Below are 16,482 nucleotides of genomic sequence, written 5' to 3'. Positions count from 1 at the left end.
GGGGGGTGGAGAGTCATGTGAAATTTAGAGAAGGCCAGGCCCCCAACTCATCCTCTCGAAGCAGAAGCAGCAGGCTGGAACTAGTGCATTTGGTCAGCAAACTTGGATCCGTAAAGTCAGTTTCAGAGTCTGTTTTATTTAATTGATGAAGTTCTGAGTTCTGTAAATTTGTTTTACGGTATGCATTTGTGAGATATATGAGAGCATTTCTAGCCAAGAGTTAATGAGAAAGGACTTGTTCATTCTTCGCTTCCCTTATCTTCTCAACTTCTGTTTTTGAACTTCTTTTGTATAATAAGGATTGAAAAGACAAACCAGTAGTTAGCCTTTAGCTTATACCTTATAGCAATAGCAATAGCAATTAGACTTATATACTGCTTCATAGGGCTTTCAGCCCTCTCTAAGCGGTTTACAAAGTCAGCATATCGCCCCCAACAACAGTCTGGGTCCTCATTTTACCCACCTCGGAAGGATGGAAGGCTGAGTCAACCCTGAGCCAGTGAGATTTGAACAGCCGAACAGTCAGCTGAAGTAGCCTGCAGTGCTGCATTTAACCACTGCGCCACCTCAACTCCTTCCAATACCTTCCAATCAGCTAGTGAAGGAAGGGGTTTCCATCAGTTTCTTCTCTAGAAAAGTCACTACCTGAGTATAAAGAGCATGTTTTTCTACTATTCTGATGTGGGAAACACAACAGTGGTGGGTTGCACTTACCTTCACTACTGGTTTGCTGATTGCATGCACGTGCACACATTCCATTCATGCGCATGCCTAATTCGCGCTGTGCACACGTGCGCAATCCAGCACCTCTGCGACAACCAGCTGATTGTCAGGGTTCATGCAGGTACTGCACACTGTGCATGTGTGCGCAATTTGGCTTTTGCCATAAAAACAGGTGGACCGAACCAGAAGCAACCCACCTCTGAAATACACCCATGCTATATATAGTCATCCTTCCCCTTATCTTACACCTCTCCCTCCCTTCTTAATTTACAAATATATCTTCCCGTTTTCCTGAAATCCAAAGGAATTCTCCACTCCAGAAACCCTAATATATATGGTATATGACCCTAATACTAATCTCGCAATTTGTGATCTTCCCAAAATACTAACTGTTGCTATTGCAGTCATAAAGTTGACTGCCAAACACAGCAACCATAACATTCAATTTAACAATAGAAAAGTACTCTAGCTATAGAGTGCTCCTGTAAAATCACATGCTGTTTGCCTTGAGCAATTAGTTACTGTGTGCGTTTTAATTTGCATAGCGGAGAAAACTATTTCAAGCTTTCTACATAACACAATCCATTCTGTCTACTGTACTATTTTATCTGCTAGTTAGTATCATAAAATTAAATATTTCAATTCTTAGACTAGTTTTGAGATAGAATTTTGACATATTATTTATAACTACTAGCTGCTTTTCTATCGTGATCACTTTTTACTTGTTGAAATCATTATTATGGATTTCTTAGAGAAGTACATATTCAGCAGAATGTTTTCTTCTCGTTTTCAATTTCCTGTTCAGTTGATACAGATCCAACACCAAACCTTTGATTGGTGCTACATGAAATGAAAAGTTGCTCCTTAATTCCAGTATCTCATAAAACAAAAATTTGCTGGATTGTAACTCTGCACAACTATGACATCCTGTTTCATTTCTAAGGAATATTAAAATAGTTCCCATTTAATCTAATATCTAAATATTACCAGTATCTTCCTTAATATATTCCTCTAGGATTCCAATACATGTTCCATGAATTGATTCTTTAGAATATGTTGATATTTCTCACTGAACAAAATCTATCTACGATAGATTTTTGCAGCAAACCTGTTGAATTTTCAAGAAATTAACTTGAAATTGTTGCAGTGGGACATAATTTGAATTTGAATTTATTGACATTTGTATGCCGCCCATATAAAGATATATAAAGCTTTCTTCTGAGTATGGAGAAATAAATGATCATCTTGGAAATATATATGAATAGTTCTTCAAATCAAATTTTTCCTTGATTGCCTCTAAATGTTTTCAATCTACGATTTCAAGAATTTCCAGCTACCATGTCTATGGCCATACAGAAAAGAATTCTGGGAATTGTAGTATTCAAGTTTCCATGGCTGCAAGTTGGGAAATACTTGTTAGATGTTACATCAGGTCATCTCACATCATTTTCTTTCTCTCCTTCTATATTCTGAAGTCATTTCCTTTTTTCCTATTTTGACATATCTTTCTATCTCTGTCTCCAACAAACTAGCATTTAACACATGTCTTGATGGACATCAGTTTAAATCACCATCATAAGCTCTTTTTTAATCTAAATGACCAGTTTTTTCACTACTGGTCACAAAAAAACCCATTTGAACAGATTATAGGAAAAAATAAAGACACGGTTTATTTAATAAGTTTTTTTATATTGTCATCTAACAAGATTCAGGATGGTGATACAATAGCACTCTTAGATAAATGCATAGCAGGGTGGAAAATGCTGTTCCACTGATTCATTCTTTCCAGTGTCAGGAAATGCCTCTTTATTTCCAGGTTGGATCTCCCTCTCACAAGCTAGCCTGCCCTCAGTTGCTATGGAGAATAAATGGAACTGCCCCTTCCCCCTGACAGGCCTTCAAATATTGGAAGACTACTTAATATGTCTTCCATAAGTCTTACCTTTATTAGGCTAAACTTACCTAGTTTCCTTTGCAATTCATTGTGCAATGTAACCTTCATTCAGACACTTTATCATTTCTGTTGCTTTTCTCTGCACTCTTTCTAGGATCTCAGCATCTTTTGAGTTTTGTGGTGACCAGAACTGGATGCAGTATTCCAAGTGTGATCTTACTAGTGAAGCATAAAGCAGTAGTGTCATTCCTGTGATCTTGATAATATCCTTCTATTGATGCTATCTAGAACTGTGTTGGCTTGTTGGCAGCTGCAGCGTAGTGCTAACTCATACTTAAGTAGTGATTCACCAAGACACGTAGATCCCTCTCACAGGCACTACTGTTTAGTCTGGTACTTACTAAGAAGAAGACTGTGGTCTACTTCATCAAATGCCTTACTCAATTTTAAGTATACTAAATCAACATCATTTCCTTGATTCACTAATTTAGTTACTTTATCAAAGAAGGTGATAAGGTTTGTTTGGCTTGATCTGTTTTTAACAAACATATGCTGAATTCTAGTAATCATCTTGTTCATTTGTAGGTGCTCAAATATCCTCTGCTTGATTATCTTTTCAAGAATTTTCTCAAATATTAATGTTAAGCTAGTCTATAGTTTCCAGTTTTGTACCACATCATTGTTGTAATTGAGTCAATCTAGCTTGTTACCGGTCAGTCTCATCTTCTTTCACCTTTCCCAGCATTACAGACTTATTAAGGCAGCTGAGTCTTCACAATACGATAATTTGAGACTAGTCATCTGTATCTCCAGTCACAACTCTGAATTGATTTGTTCTGTCCCTATTTATTTCTTTTCTTAGCTATCTAAGGCAGTGGTCCCCAACCTTTTTATCGCCGCGGACCAGTCAGCCTTTGATAATTTTACCGTGGCCCGCTGAGCGCGCGCAGGGGTGGGGTGGGGGCGTTGTTCTGCAGCGATCATGGCCCCCAGCCATTAATGTCTAAACTGCTGCAAGATATACTTAAATATTGATAAAATGTGAGGGGGTGTACTCACTTCTGTGATATCTATCCATCCATGTCTGTCTCTGTCTCTGTCTCTCTCTGTGTATGTATGTGTGTATGCGTGTATGTGTATATATCCTCTATCTATCATCTATCTATCTATTTATCTATTTATCCATCCATCCATCCATCCATCCATCCATCCCTCTCTATCTATCAATCACCTATCCACCATCTATCTATCTATCTATTCTAGCTGGCTGGGCAATTTGGGGAGTTGAAGTCCAAAAGTGTTAAAGTTGCTGAGATTGAGAAATGAGGATGAAACAAAAGGGAAGAGAATGAAACAAGGTCGTAGAGAGAGATTGCAAAATGAAAGGGCAACTTCTCTTTTTATTTCCTTCCACCCCCACCACCCCCACTGTGCCTCTCTGGCAATTGGCTGCCCAGGAAGTGGGGAGGGGAAGATGTTTCACAGACAGCTGCCACCCGCCCATCTCTCTCTCTCTCTCTCTCCCCGCCTCCCCATCTGACCTCGGCTGCTCCACGGCGGAGACCCCAGAAGGCAAGCAAAAAAAAAAAAAAGGGGGCTCAGGAGTGGGGGAAGAAAACAAACCCCATCACGTTCCTATCTGTGAAAGCTCCCCGCTCCCTTCCTGGGCAGCCAATTGCCAGAGAGGCAGTGTGTGTACGTGTGTGTGTGGGGGGGGGGGGTTGGCAGCCCGCGGCGCGCCTAGTCCGCTGTGGAACGCGCTGCCACCCGCCCAGCGCTCGCTCTCTCTCTCTCTCTCTCCCCCCTCCAATCTCCCGCTTCTGCTTCGACCGGCCAGCAACTTTTCCCCGCTTGCCCGGGGACTGGCCTCTGATTGGCTGGCGGGGAGAAAGCCTCGCCAGGGAAGGAGGCGAGGACTCCGCGGTGACGTCATGGGGACGGCGCCCCCAGGTAGCGGCGAACCGAACGCGCTCCGTCTCCACGGGCTACCAAGGCGGCCGGCCGGGCGGGCGGGGTGGGAGTGGGGTTTGGACCGGAGAGGTGGCTCTCGGGTTCGAGTCCCGGGGTTGATCTCAGGCTGCGCGTGTGGGTGAAGAGGCAGCAGGGATCATGGCCCCCGGCCGCTGCGCGGCCCGGTGCCAGGTACTCCACGGCCCGGCACCGGTCCGCGGACCGGGGGTTGGGGATCACTGATCTAAGGCATTCTGTCCCTGGTGCAAGTTGTCACATTTAGTTATTATTATGATAAAAAAGATGCTTTGATATTACATCAAGCAGAGAAGAAGACTGATAGGTAGGACTTGATATCTGTACAAGACTGTGTGGATACAAGTATTTTTAGTCACTTTATTTTTTTAATCATAACAGTAGTTTCGAAGCTGCTGGAAAAAGTCTAGAGGGTTAATGGAGTCTAGCATTTGGCACTTGACTTGTTGCTTGGAAAATGTGTGGGACTATATTATGTGGAATATAATTGGATTCAACAAAAATAGAATTCAGTAAAGAATGGTTGCTCTGTGTGAATTCAGAGGAGGAGGTGGGGAAAGGAAAGAAACTGGTAATGGGAAATGATGGGGTAAATGAGTCAAAGGTTCTGGAAGAATTCAAGGGGAGGTTCAGCTCAGGAAATTATTCATTGCTGTTAGCTTAGTTAATATACTTCATTAACATTCAATGTTAGGTTCTGTTTTGTTTTGTGTTTTTTTTTGAGCAGATGGCACCAGCCAAACAAGGGATTTTATATTCTGATTTATTTTAGGGAAACAGAATATTAAATATTATTATATTATAGGAATGCAATAAGGATATTAATAAAACACATTAATATTAATTTTTCTATCTAATCAACTTGCAAGTAAGGATGTGGAACTAAGAAGAGATATGTAAGAAAAAAAACATGTTTCTTTTTTTTTTAATTAGGCAATGTATTTCAGTAGCCAGATTATTTTTTTCCTAGTAATAAAGGAAAACTTTAATGAGATAAGTTTTCTCCTCTGTGTATATCCCATCCCTATCTACCTTGTTAATGATTGGTTGCTATTAGAAAATGACAAGGAGTGACAGAATTCATGCAGTTCTTTGAATTAGGATTGTTGGAAGCCTTTGTGCTATTGTACAGTAGTCTTCCATCAAGGTTAACTTTCAAGACTCTATCCTCCGCAGGTACTTCTTCCATTGAGTGTTTGCCATACAAGTTTAGTCCTGGATTTTCAAGAATTCATTCCATGACCATTTAAAGTTACAACAGCACTGAGAAAAGCAATTTATAACTGGACACATGCTTATGATCATTGCAGCTTCCCCATGGTCACATGATCAGAATTTGGCAGTACTGCAGGACACTTCAGCTGACTGTTATCTGCAGTTCAGCAGTTCTAATCTCACCGGCTCAAGGTTGACTCAGCCTTCCATCCTTCCGAGGTGGGTGAAATGAGGACCCAGAATGTGGGGGCGATATGCTGACTCTGTAAACCGCTTAGAGAGGGCTGAAAGCCCTATGAAGAGGTATATAAGTCTAACTGCTATTGCTATTGCCCTTGGAAACCCACATATAGTTACAATGCATGCAGCATCCTGAGATCACATGATTACCATTCACCAGCTCCGCAGCCGACTTCCAACAAGCAAACTCAACAAGGGAAGACAGATTCACTTAATAACCATATGATTTACTTAATAGTGACTATGATTCACTTAACAACCATAGGAAAAGAAGGTCATAAAAGTGGGCATGACTCACTTAATACACCTCTTGCTTAACAAAAGAAATTCTAGTTCCAAATCTTGTCATAGGTCAGGACTATCTGTATCATTATAAGGCTTCTCTGGGAAAACATTGACCAACCAGAAGATGGGGAATCACCAATAAACCCTTATGACACAGATACTTTCTTCGACATTGTGCGTTATGTTGAGTGCTGTTTTCTACTTCCTTTAACAAACAAATCTTTGAAAAGCTACAGTAGTGAAGGCAGTCAATAAAGGTAATGCAGGGTGCTCCATTTTGAGTCCAGCTTGATTGTGTCATTTGCTTTTCTAAAGAGATGATAAGTGATTTTGAAATGAAACCTCACAGCTCCAAGGCAAATATTACAAGGCATATCACTTTCTAGAATGATGTTGGGATTTTGCAGAGGGTGATAATGAAAACAGAACAGGTCTTAAATTGGGTAGCAGCTAGAGTTTTGACAAAAGCTTTAATGTTATAGGGAGATTAATATAATTGCAATGAGATGGGTAGAACTTTGCCCTGTGTGTTTTTACAGTTACAAAACATTGCTGTCATTTATACCAATATTGGAAGTTCTTTGCCTCTTTCATTTGACTTTTCCAGCAATGTCCATAGGAATTCTCTAAAGGAGGCACAGGGGTAGGGTGTAAGGGAGGGAGGATATATAAGAAAAATAGTGAATGAATGAGCTGGGGGAAGAGAAAGGGAAGAAAGAAAGAATATCTTTGTTAAATTAACATTTTGTGCTCTATAAGATACCCTCCCCCCTCTAAATGGTGCTGGTCCTTTAATGAGTCGAGACAAAGAAATACAGAGGACTAAGGTAAAGTTAAATTGCCTCCATTTCATTTGAACTTTACTCAGGTTGGTGGGTAGAGCCACTGGCTGCGAGACAAAGAAATGCAGAGGACTAAGGTAGTCGCCGCATGCCTAACAGCGTGTGAATCATATATCTATAAACCAAAAATAGCAATAATACATTCTGGGTGAGTGTGCTTGAGACTGTGATTTTATTTTATTTCAAAATGACTGGCTTAGTTCAATGTAATAGTTGTTTTGCACCTGTCTTTTGCAATACTCTTTTCAAATTTGGATACTGTCCCCTTTGTAAACAAATTACTAGACTACATAGACATATTACCTATCTAGAATCTCTAAATTGTGCTCTCCAAGCAGAAATTAGGTGCCCAATTCAGCCATTCCACTCTATGGAGATGCCATGATATCAGCCCCCTCTACCGCAATGATCCCGCAGGAGAAGAGCAGTCTGGACAACCATGGGCTCTGGCAGGGTGAGAGCTGTGAACCATAAACACAAAGCTTTTGCTGTGTCCCAGCATAACAGACATAGCATCCTTACTAACCTTAATGGGGATACTAAAGTGACAGGTAGTTGTGATAATGATGACTCAAATAAGCAGGGGATCATGGTTCAAAATGAGGAACTTACTTCAGAAAGGCGAAAGTGTGAATCAGGTATCACACATCAGTCACACAAGAAGAGTAAGGTATCCAAAAATAGAAGTCACTTTCTGGTTGGTGATTCAATCGTAAGGGATGTAAATTTAGGAAAGAATATAGAAGAGATCAGGTGTCTGCCAGGTGCTACTGCCAGCAGAGACAAGAGGCATATTCTTAAGATAGTCAAGAATGCAAGTAAGGACTGTGACGTTGATGCTATTATACATCTTGGCACAAATGATCTGTCCCCAAAAGATGTACTTTCTGTGCAGAATGATTTCCAGAGCTTGGGGTCTGAACTTAGTAGTATAGGTTTGTAGGCTTATCTTCTCAGAGGTTATACCAGTATATAAGGAACAAAAAGGAAAGGGCCAGCGTGTAGCAGAGTTTAATGTGTGGCTAAAGGAGTGGTGTAAAAGGGAAGGCTTTGGTTTTATTAGTCATGATGGCTGCAGCTGGTCCAATGAAAAACTGTACAAAAGGGATGGTTTGCACCCATCCAAGAAAGGGACTAAGTTTAAATTCACAGATTTTCTGGATAAAAATTTAAACTGAACAGTGGGGACAGAGAATTAATTGATACTGAACATTTCTGTCCCCAGCAATCTAAAATTCATAGGGTTATCAGTGCATGTAACATAGATGTTTGTGCAGGTAACATTATCAGTCCTGCTGTCAAGCAAAACCAAGCATTTAATAGTGAGTACCATACCATGTGCATGAATCATACAAGTGTCAAGAAAATAGGGGCAGGCAGATTATGTAGACAGTAAACGCAGGGTCAATCAAAATAGACTCAAATGTCTATATGCCAATGCACAGAGTATGGGGAATAAACAGGGTGAATTAGAAATTCAAGTAAATGAGGGCAGATATGATATTGTTGCCATTACAGAAACTTGGTGGGATGAAACCCACAATTGGAACATACAGCTAGAATGATTTAAATTATTTAAAAGAAATAGACCAAATAAAAGAGGAGGTGGAGTTGCACTATATATAAGAAATAACTACATTTCTATAGAAATAGAGCACAACAATGATAAGAACTATCTTGAATCCATTTGGGTCAACATTAAAGGGGTGTGTGTGACATTGCCATAGGTCTATATTACAGGCCACCCAACCAAGCAGAGGAAGTAGATGAACTTTTTGCTAGTCAGCTAACTAAGGTATGTAGGAAGCGCACCACAATAGTAATGGGGATTTTAACTACCCTAACATCAACTGGGAAACAAACTCTGCACCAAGTGGAAGATCCAACAAGTTCCTAACAAACCTAGCAGACAACTTTGTTTCCCAAAAGATAAAGAAGGGAACAAGGGGATCAGCCATATTGGACTTAATTCTCACTAACAGAGAGGAAATGATAGAAGGTGTTGAAGCTACAGGAACCTTGGGGGTAAGCGATCATGCAATACTGGAACTCAACATTATGCAAACACAAGTAGTAGAACAAAGTCAAAGTAGAGTATTGGACTTTAAGAGAGCTAATTTCAATAAACGTAGAGAGAGCTTGGGAAGGATTCCATGGATGAAAATCCTCAAGGAGAAAACAATTTAAGAAGCTTGGGAAATTTTGAAAAACAAGTTTATAAAAGCCCAGTCTAGCAAAATACCATTGAGGAAGAAAAATAACAGCTCCCAAAAGAAACCAGCATGGCTGCATAAATAACTCTCTGACAAATTGAAATTCAAAAAAAGATAAGTATAAAAAATGGAAAGAGGATGACATAACTAAGGCAGAATACCAGAAATAGCACAAGCCTGTAAAGATGAAGTGAGGAAAGCTAAGGCTCACAATGAAGAAAGGCTTGCCACAAAAGTAAAAAAAAAAAAAAAAAAGCTTCTTCCAACACGTTTTTCCAAAAACAAGAAAAAAGTTAAGGAAACAATTGGCCCATTGCTGGGAGAAAGTGGCAAGAAGGTGACAAGCAACAGGGAAAAAGCAGAACTATTTAACTCATTTTTTGCATCTGTCTTTACACAAAGGGGAAAAAAACAGTCCAACCTACCAAAAAGAGCACCACAAAAATCAGATTAGGAACACAAGTTTAAATAGGAAAGAAAATGGTAAGTGAGCACCTGTCTACCCTAGATGAGTTCAAATCATTAGGACCAGATGGATTATACCCCAGGGTTCTGAAGGAACTGACAGCCGAGTGCTCAGAACCACTGAAGTATATCTTTCAGAGATCCTGGAGCACTGGGTAACTGCCAGAGGACTGGGAAAGAGCTGACGTGGTTCCCATCTTCAAAAAAGGGGAAAAAATAGATCCAGGAAACTATAGACCTATCAGCCTGACCTCAATACTAGGGAAGATTCTGGAAAAGATAATCAAGCAACGAATTAGTGAACACCTAGAAGTAAACAAAGTAATAGCCAAAAGCCAACATGGTTTTGTCAAAAATAGATCATGCCAGACTAATCTTATTGCATTCTTCGACAAAGTGACAAAATTAGTGGACCAGAAGAATGCCGTCAATATTATTTACTTGGACTTCAGCAAGACATTTGATAAAGTAGACCATAACCTACTACTAGATAAGGTAGAAAAATGTGGGTTAGACAGCATCACCACCAGAGGGATTCATAACTGGCTGACCAACCACACACAATGTGTAGTCCTCAATAGACCTGAACCTACATGGAGGGAAGTATACAACAGAGTACTCTGTTTTAGACCCAGTACTCTTCAACATCATCAATGATTTGGATGAGGGGATAAATGGGAACTCATCAAATTTGCAGATGGCACCAAGCTGGCAGGAATAGCCAACACTCCAGAAGACAGGCTTAAGATACAGAAGGATCTTGACAAAGTTGAACATTGGGCACTATCTAACAAAATGAAATTCAATGATGAAAAAAGTAAGGCTCTACATTTAGGCAAGAAAAACAAAATGCACAGGTACAGTATAGGTGGTACCTTGCTCAATAGTAGTAGCTGTGAAAGGGATCTTGGAATCCTAGTGGACAACCATTTAAATATGAGACAACAGTGTGCAGCAGCTGCCGAAAAAGCCAACACAGTTCTAGGCTGCATAAACAGAGGGATAGAATCAAGATCACGTGAAGTGTTAATACCACTTTATAATGCCTTGGTAAGGCCACACTTGGAATACTGTATTCTGTTTTGGTTGCCACAATGTAAAAAAGATGTGAAGATTCTAGAAAGAGTGCAGAGACGAGCAACAAAGATCATTAGGGGACTGGAGGCTAAAACATATGAGGAACTGTTGCAGAAACTGGGTATGTCTAGTTTAATGAAAAGAAGGACTAGGGGAGACATGATAGCAATGTACCAATATCTCAGGGGTTGCCACAAAGAAGAGGGAGTCAAATTATTCTCCAAAGCACCTGAAGGCAGAACAAGAAGCAATGGGTGGAAACTATTCAAGGAGAGAAGCAACTTAGAACTGAGGAGAAATTTCCTGACAGTTAGAACAATTAATCATTGGAACAGCTTGCTTTCAGAAGTTGTGAATGCCCCAACACTGAAAGTTGTTAAGAAGATGTTCGATAGCCATTTGTCTGAAGTGATATAGGATTTCCTGTCTAGGCACTAGACTAGAAGACCTCCAAAGTTCCTTCCAACTCTGCTATTGTATTCTATTGAATAACAGCTGGGGTGTGGCAGTGGGGTCCTTTTACAGTGCTGAACCCTGCCTCTTCTGTGTTTGTCATTGTCAAAGTGCTGAACCCTGCCTCTTCTGTCTCATTTCTGCAGTGCAGGAGTCAATAGGCAGAGCTGGCACATGAGAGGACACCTATCTGTGGTCCTCTCAGGCTCTGCCTGATTTTTTTTTCTTGTTTTCCTCCTCTAAACCTAGGTGCGTCTTATGGTTAGGTGCATCTTATAGTGTGAAAAATACGGTACATAAATGAAGATATAAACTGATTCCCATATAGTCTGGCTTCATTAAAAGCAAAAATAATTTTCTCCCTTGTTTCAAGATAAAGGTTCCGCAAACGACACAGCTATTTTGACTTCTTTATTAAACTAACACTTTAGGATAAATCAGATGTCACACAGGCAATCCATAATCAGAAATAAAAAAATCAAAGTGCTTTCATACAGGGATATTTTTGTCTTCATTAAATTAATAGCAACTTTCAAAGAAGGAAGATTAGATCAAAGAGCTGTGCTGAAGAGTTAAAAACTTCCTCTACTACCACTGTATTTTCAATTAAATTAGCAACTGGATGCAGTTGCTTTGAAATAAAAAGGTGCGGGGGGGGGGGGAAGCTGGAATGCTAGAACTTCTGAAGGTAAGGGGAATATATGCAAAAATATTCTTTGCATGTTCAAATAATTGGTGTTTATAACAGAATGTTCAAAGTATTATAAACTATAAATATCAGCAAGTAGTGCTGAAGGCTCCAGAACATAAACATATCTGTCAGCCAAAAATGCAAAGGAGCTAATTGTGTTCCTATTTTTTTTAAAAAGATAATAGTTTGATGTCTATGTAGGCAGCATATCAGTCATGTAATAGGCAGTGGCAATAGATTGGCTTGGCTTGCTTCATTCCCTTGGGTAAAACAAACCTGATTCAATTTAAAACATAGGACTCTTTAAAAACGTGTCTGGTTTTCTTTCTACCGCTCTTTCTTCCATTCCCTTTTTCAAACTAAACTTTCTTATTAGAATAAAGAGTTACTTTTTTGTTAGTTATGAAGTCATGTCCGACCTATCGCAACCTCATGGATAATGTTCCTCCAGACCTTCCTGTCCTCTACCATTCCCCTAGAGCCGAGGTGGCACAGTGGTTAGGGTGCAGTACTGCAGGCCACTTCAGCTGACTGTTATCTGCAGTTCAGCGGTTCTAATCTCACCGGCTCAAGGTTGACTCAGCCTTCCATCCTTCCGAGGTAGGTGAAATGAGGACCCAGACTGTGGGGGCGATATGCTGACTCTGTAAACCGCTTAGAGAGGGCTGAAAGCCCTATGAAGCGGTATATAAGTCTAACTGCTATTGCTAGAGTCCATTTAAGCTCACGCCTATTGCTTTGGTGACTCCATCCAGCCACCTTATTCTCTGTCGTCCCCTTCTTCTTTTGCCCTCAATCGTTCCCAGCATTAGGCTCTACTCAGTGACTCCTTTTTTCTCATTAGATGGCCAAAGCACCTGAATTTCATCTTCAGGATCTGGCCTTCTAAAGAACAGTCAGGATTGATCTCCACTAGGTCTGACTGGTTTGATCGCCTTGCAGTCTAAGGGACTCACAGGCAAGCAAAGAGTTGCTAGTAGAGGTTATTCACATGAATAAGCTACCTGGGTTAAAAAGTGAAACTCCATCCAAGTTATGGCATACGTTTTTCAGTGGAAAAAGTCTAAATATAAAAATTATTGCTTCCCTTCTAGAAGGCAATCTTTCTGAACATAATATCCCCATTTCTCTAAAGAAAATCTGACTTTGGCATATAGATTATATATTCATTGTTGCCTGTAGCAGGCTGGGCTAGGTAGGTTTGTTAACTGTCCACATGTGATCCTTCAAATGAAAGGCTTCTCAGCTTAGTGAATTGATGCCAGAGAAGTAAAAGAATGCCGAACGTCAATACAAAGACGAAACTCTACAAAGCTGTTGAACGGCTGCATGTTGGTGTATTTTTCCAGGGAGAGACTATATTTTTTCCTTGTAACGACAGTGAACCTAGGTGATGCCTTGGATCACAGTGCAAAATGCGTTTTCATGAGTAATATACATCAAACGGTTGGACTGCTGATTGACAAAGACAATATGTTATATGTTTCTTAGGTTGAGCTTGTGCTATAACAGGCTGAAAATTCAGGGCATCAAGTTTGTTATGGCTTTTCTTTTCTTTTTTTATGGAAGGGGTCAATGTTGAAGTGGCAATCTTCCCTGTATGAATATATGTATTTATGTATGTGTGTGTTTGTGTGTGTCACTCGCGTGCATACACACACACACACACACACACACACACACACACATTCAGTCCTGGCATTTGTAACTGGTTGTGTTTAGAGAAGGAGATAAATTCTTTTCCTTTACCCTTCATCCCTGCTAATGATTTGAATTGTTCCAATTTGTCCCAGTAATGGGCACCAGATGTCAGAGCACAAAAGGAAATGGGGGCTGGTGAAAAGATTGCCATTGTGACCTTCTATTGAATTCCAGAGCTTTTGCCCTTTTTTTGTTTTGTTTTTCCATTATTTCCAACCAAATCAAGCATTCATGAGCATACTACACATTGAATGGGATGTGGGGGGGGGGGGACAGAACAGTTTGATTCTGGAGAAAGAACCCACAAATAGAAATAGATGGCCATTTGCCACTTTTCCTATCCTGGGTGACATCTGCCATTGTTTGCTGAGATGCCTTTGGTAGGGGAGGAGGAAAATAAATAACAAGATTTCCCGCAGCAAGGCTGTTTTTCTCTTTATAATTATTTCTTTCTATTCAGAAAGACTTTCATTTTGGCCTCAGTTTATCCTCCTGAAATGATGAAGTCTATATCTGCAGAACTTTTTTTCTTTTTCTCTTCCTCCCAGTTTCCTTCTGCTAGGGCTAGAGCCTTAACCTAATTCCTCTTTGATAGAGTGAACGCTTAGTTTATTATATTTACCACTCCATTCGTCTTGGCAAAGCATGTTTACATCTGTAAAAATGTTCAGCAGAGGAAATAAAAGAGAATACCAGTAGATACCTGCTAGGCTTGATAACAACTTTGTTTTATGATAATGTCAATCATCCTGTACACAATTAAATCTTCTAGACTAACATCTATCTTTTGGATAGTGGATCTTTCATGAGGGCAGAAAAGGATCTATGGAGGATTTTTTCCCCTCTTACCAGAATGAGATAAGGTTAAAAGCTAAATGAATGATTATGAATTGCTTTTTACTATTGTTTTATTACACTTGAGCACAAACTAGTCTCTCTCTCTCCCTTCTCTCCCCCTCCCCCTTCTCTCTCTCCCTCCCCCCCCCTCTGTGTGAGGGTGTATGTATGTGTATCAATGGTGGGATTCACCTACCTTCCCTACTGGTTCACAAATGTGAGCACATACACTGCAACTGCACATGTGCACTGTCTGCTGTGCATGAACAGCACTCGTGCATTACACTGGAGTGAGTGGGTGGAGCCTCCCACAGCTTCCTCTACTGGTTCGCCTGAATCGGAGAGAACCGACTGAATACCACCTCTGGTGTGTCTGTGTGTCTGTGTCTGTGTGTGTGGTTTTTTTTTTGTGTGTGTGTGTGTGTGTGTGTGTGTGTGTGTTTCTCTGTCTCCATGTGCCTGTCTTTATATGTGTTTGTGTGTGTGTGTGCGCGTATGTTTGTGTGTGCATGCATGCAAATGTGTGTCTCTGTGTGTGTCTCTCTGGAGAGAGAGAGAGAGAGGGAGGGAGGGAGGGAGGGAGGGAGGGAGGGAGGGAGGGAGAGAGAGAGAGAGAGAGAGAGAGAGAGAGAGAGAGAGAGAGAGAGAGAGAGAGAGAGAGAGAGAGAGAGAGAGAGAGAGAGCGCTGTGCAATCTTATACCAGACTAATTTTAACCCTAGCCAATAGCCTGCTTCAGCAGTTCATACTCAAAATAAGCCAAGTTGATATTTGGATAAGGATCTCTAGCATCTCATAGGCCTTTAGAAGAGAGTGGTGGATCAATATTGTTGTTGTTTAGCCAAAGAATAGGATGATATGAGATATGCCATCATAAATATAGATGAAATATAACATCTTATCCAAGGAGAGGGAATAGTTTATAGGCAGTCATTTTATGCACCTTTTAATGTTAATTTTCTAATCGTCTTGTACTTGCATGCTTTGCAAACTAATTTATCTAATGCTATTATTAAAACTATGTTCTGTCTCATTCTTTTAAATTATATCTGCCCTTTTTTTCTTGCTGTGCACATACCGGCTATCTGTCAACTAATTCTCAATACTTCTCCACTTTTTGTGAATCTGCAGATAGCCACCTACATGCTTTATTTGCTTCTCCAAAATCGTTTCCAATCCTGTGATTCTATCATTTCTCATCACTTGCATTAAGAAACCAGCAATTGCTATTTTTTTAAAAAGAGGCATTGACCTCAAAAAATTCTTATGATTTGAATTATCCAGTAAATTGTTAGGAAACATACTTAGGAATTATAAGGCTCAATGCAGGTAATCCTCACTTAATGTCCATTCGTTCAACAACCAAAGTTATGACAGTGCCGAATGGAAGTTTACAACTGATCCTCAACAGTTTGGCCATTGCAGTGCCACCATGGGCATGTGAAGAAAATTAGGGCTCAGTTGACCTACCCTTGGGACTGCCCACTTACCTGTCCCTGCAGCTGTCTCTGGCATCCAGCCCAAGCTCTTTTGGCTATATCTACTGCACTGTTTTACCAGCTGAGGGCTTCTTTTGTGTCATCTTTGTTTTCATCACCCAGGATTTCTCTCTTGCACCAGCAAGGTCCTCCATTTGTGCATTGTGGCGCAGTGGTTAAATGCAGCACTGCAGGCTACTGCTAGATCAGCAGGTCAGCGGTTCAAATCTCACCGGCTCAGGGTTGACTCAGCCTTCCATCCTTCCGAGGTGGGTAAAATGAGGACCCAGATTGTTGGGGGCAATATGCTGACTCTCTGTAAACCGCTTAGAGAGGCCTGAAAGGCCTATGAAGCGGTATATAAGTCTACTGCTATTGCTATT

Source organism: Thamnophis sirtalis, unplaced genomic scaffold (assembly GCF_051295495.1).
Source record: "Thamnophis sirtalis isolate CommonGarterSnake01/CBP01778 unplaced genomic scaffold, rThaSir2_p1.2 scaffold_2, whole genome shotgun sequence".
Lineage (NCBI taxonomy): Eukaryota > Metazoa > Chordata > Lepidosauria > Squamata > Natricidae > Thamnophis > Thamnophis sirtalis.
The sequence above is the reverse complement of the archived record's forward strand: the minus strand, read 5'-3'. Positions refer to the sequence as shown.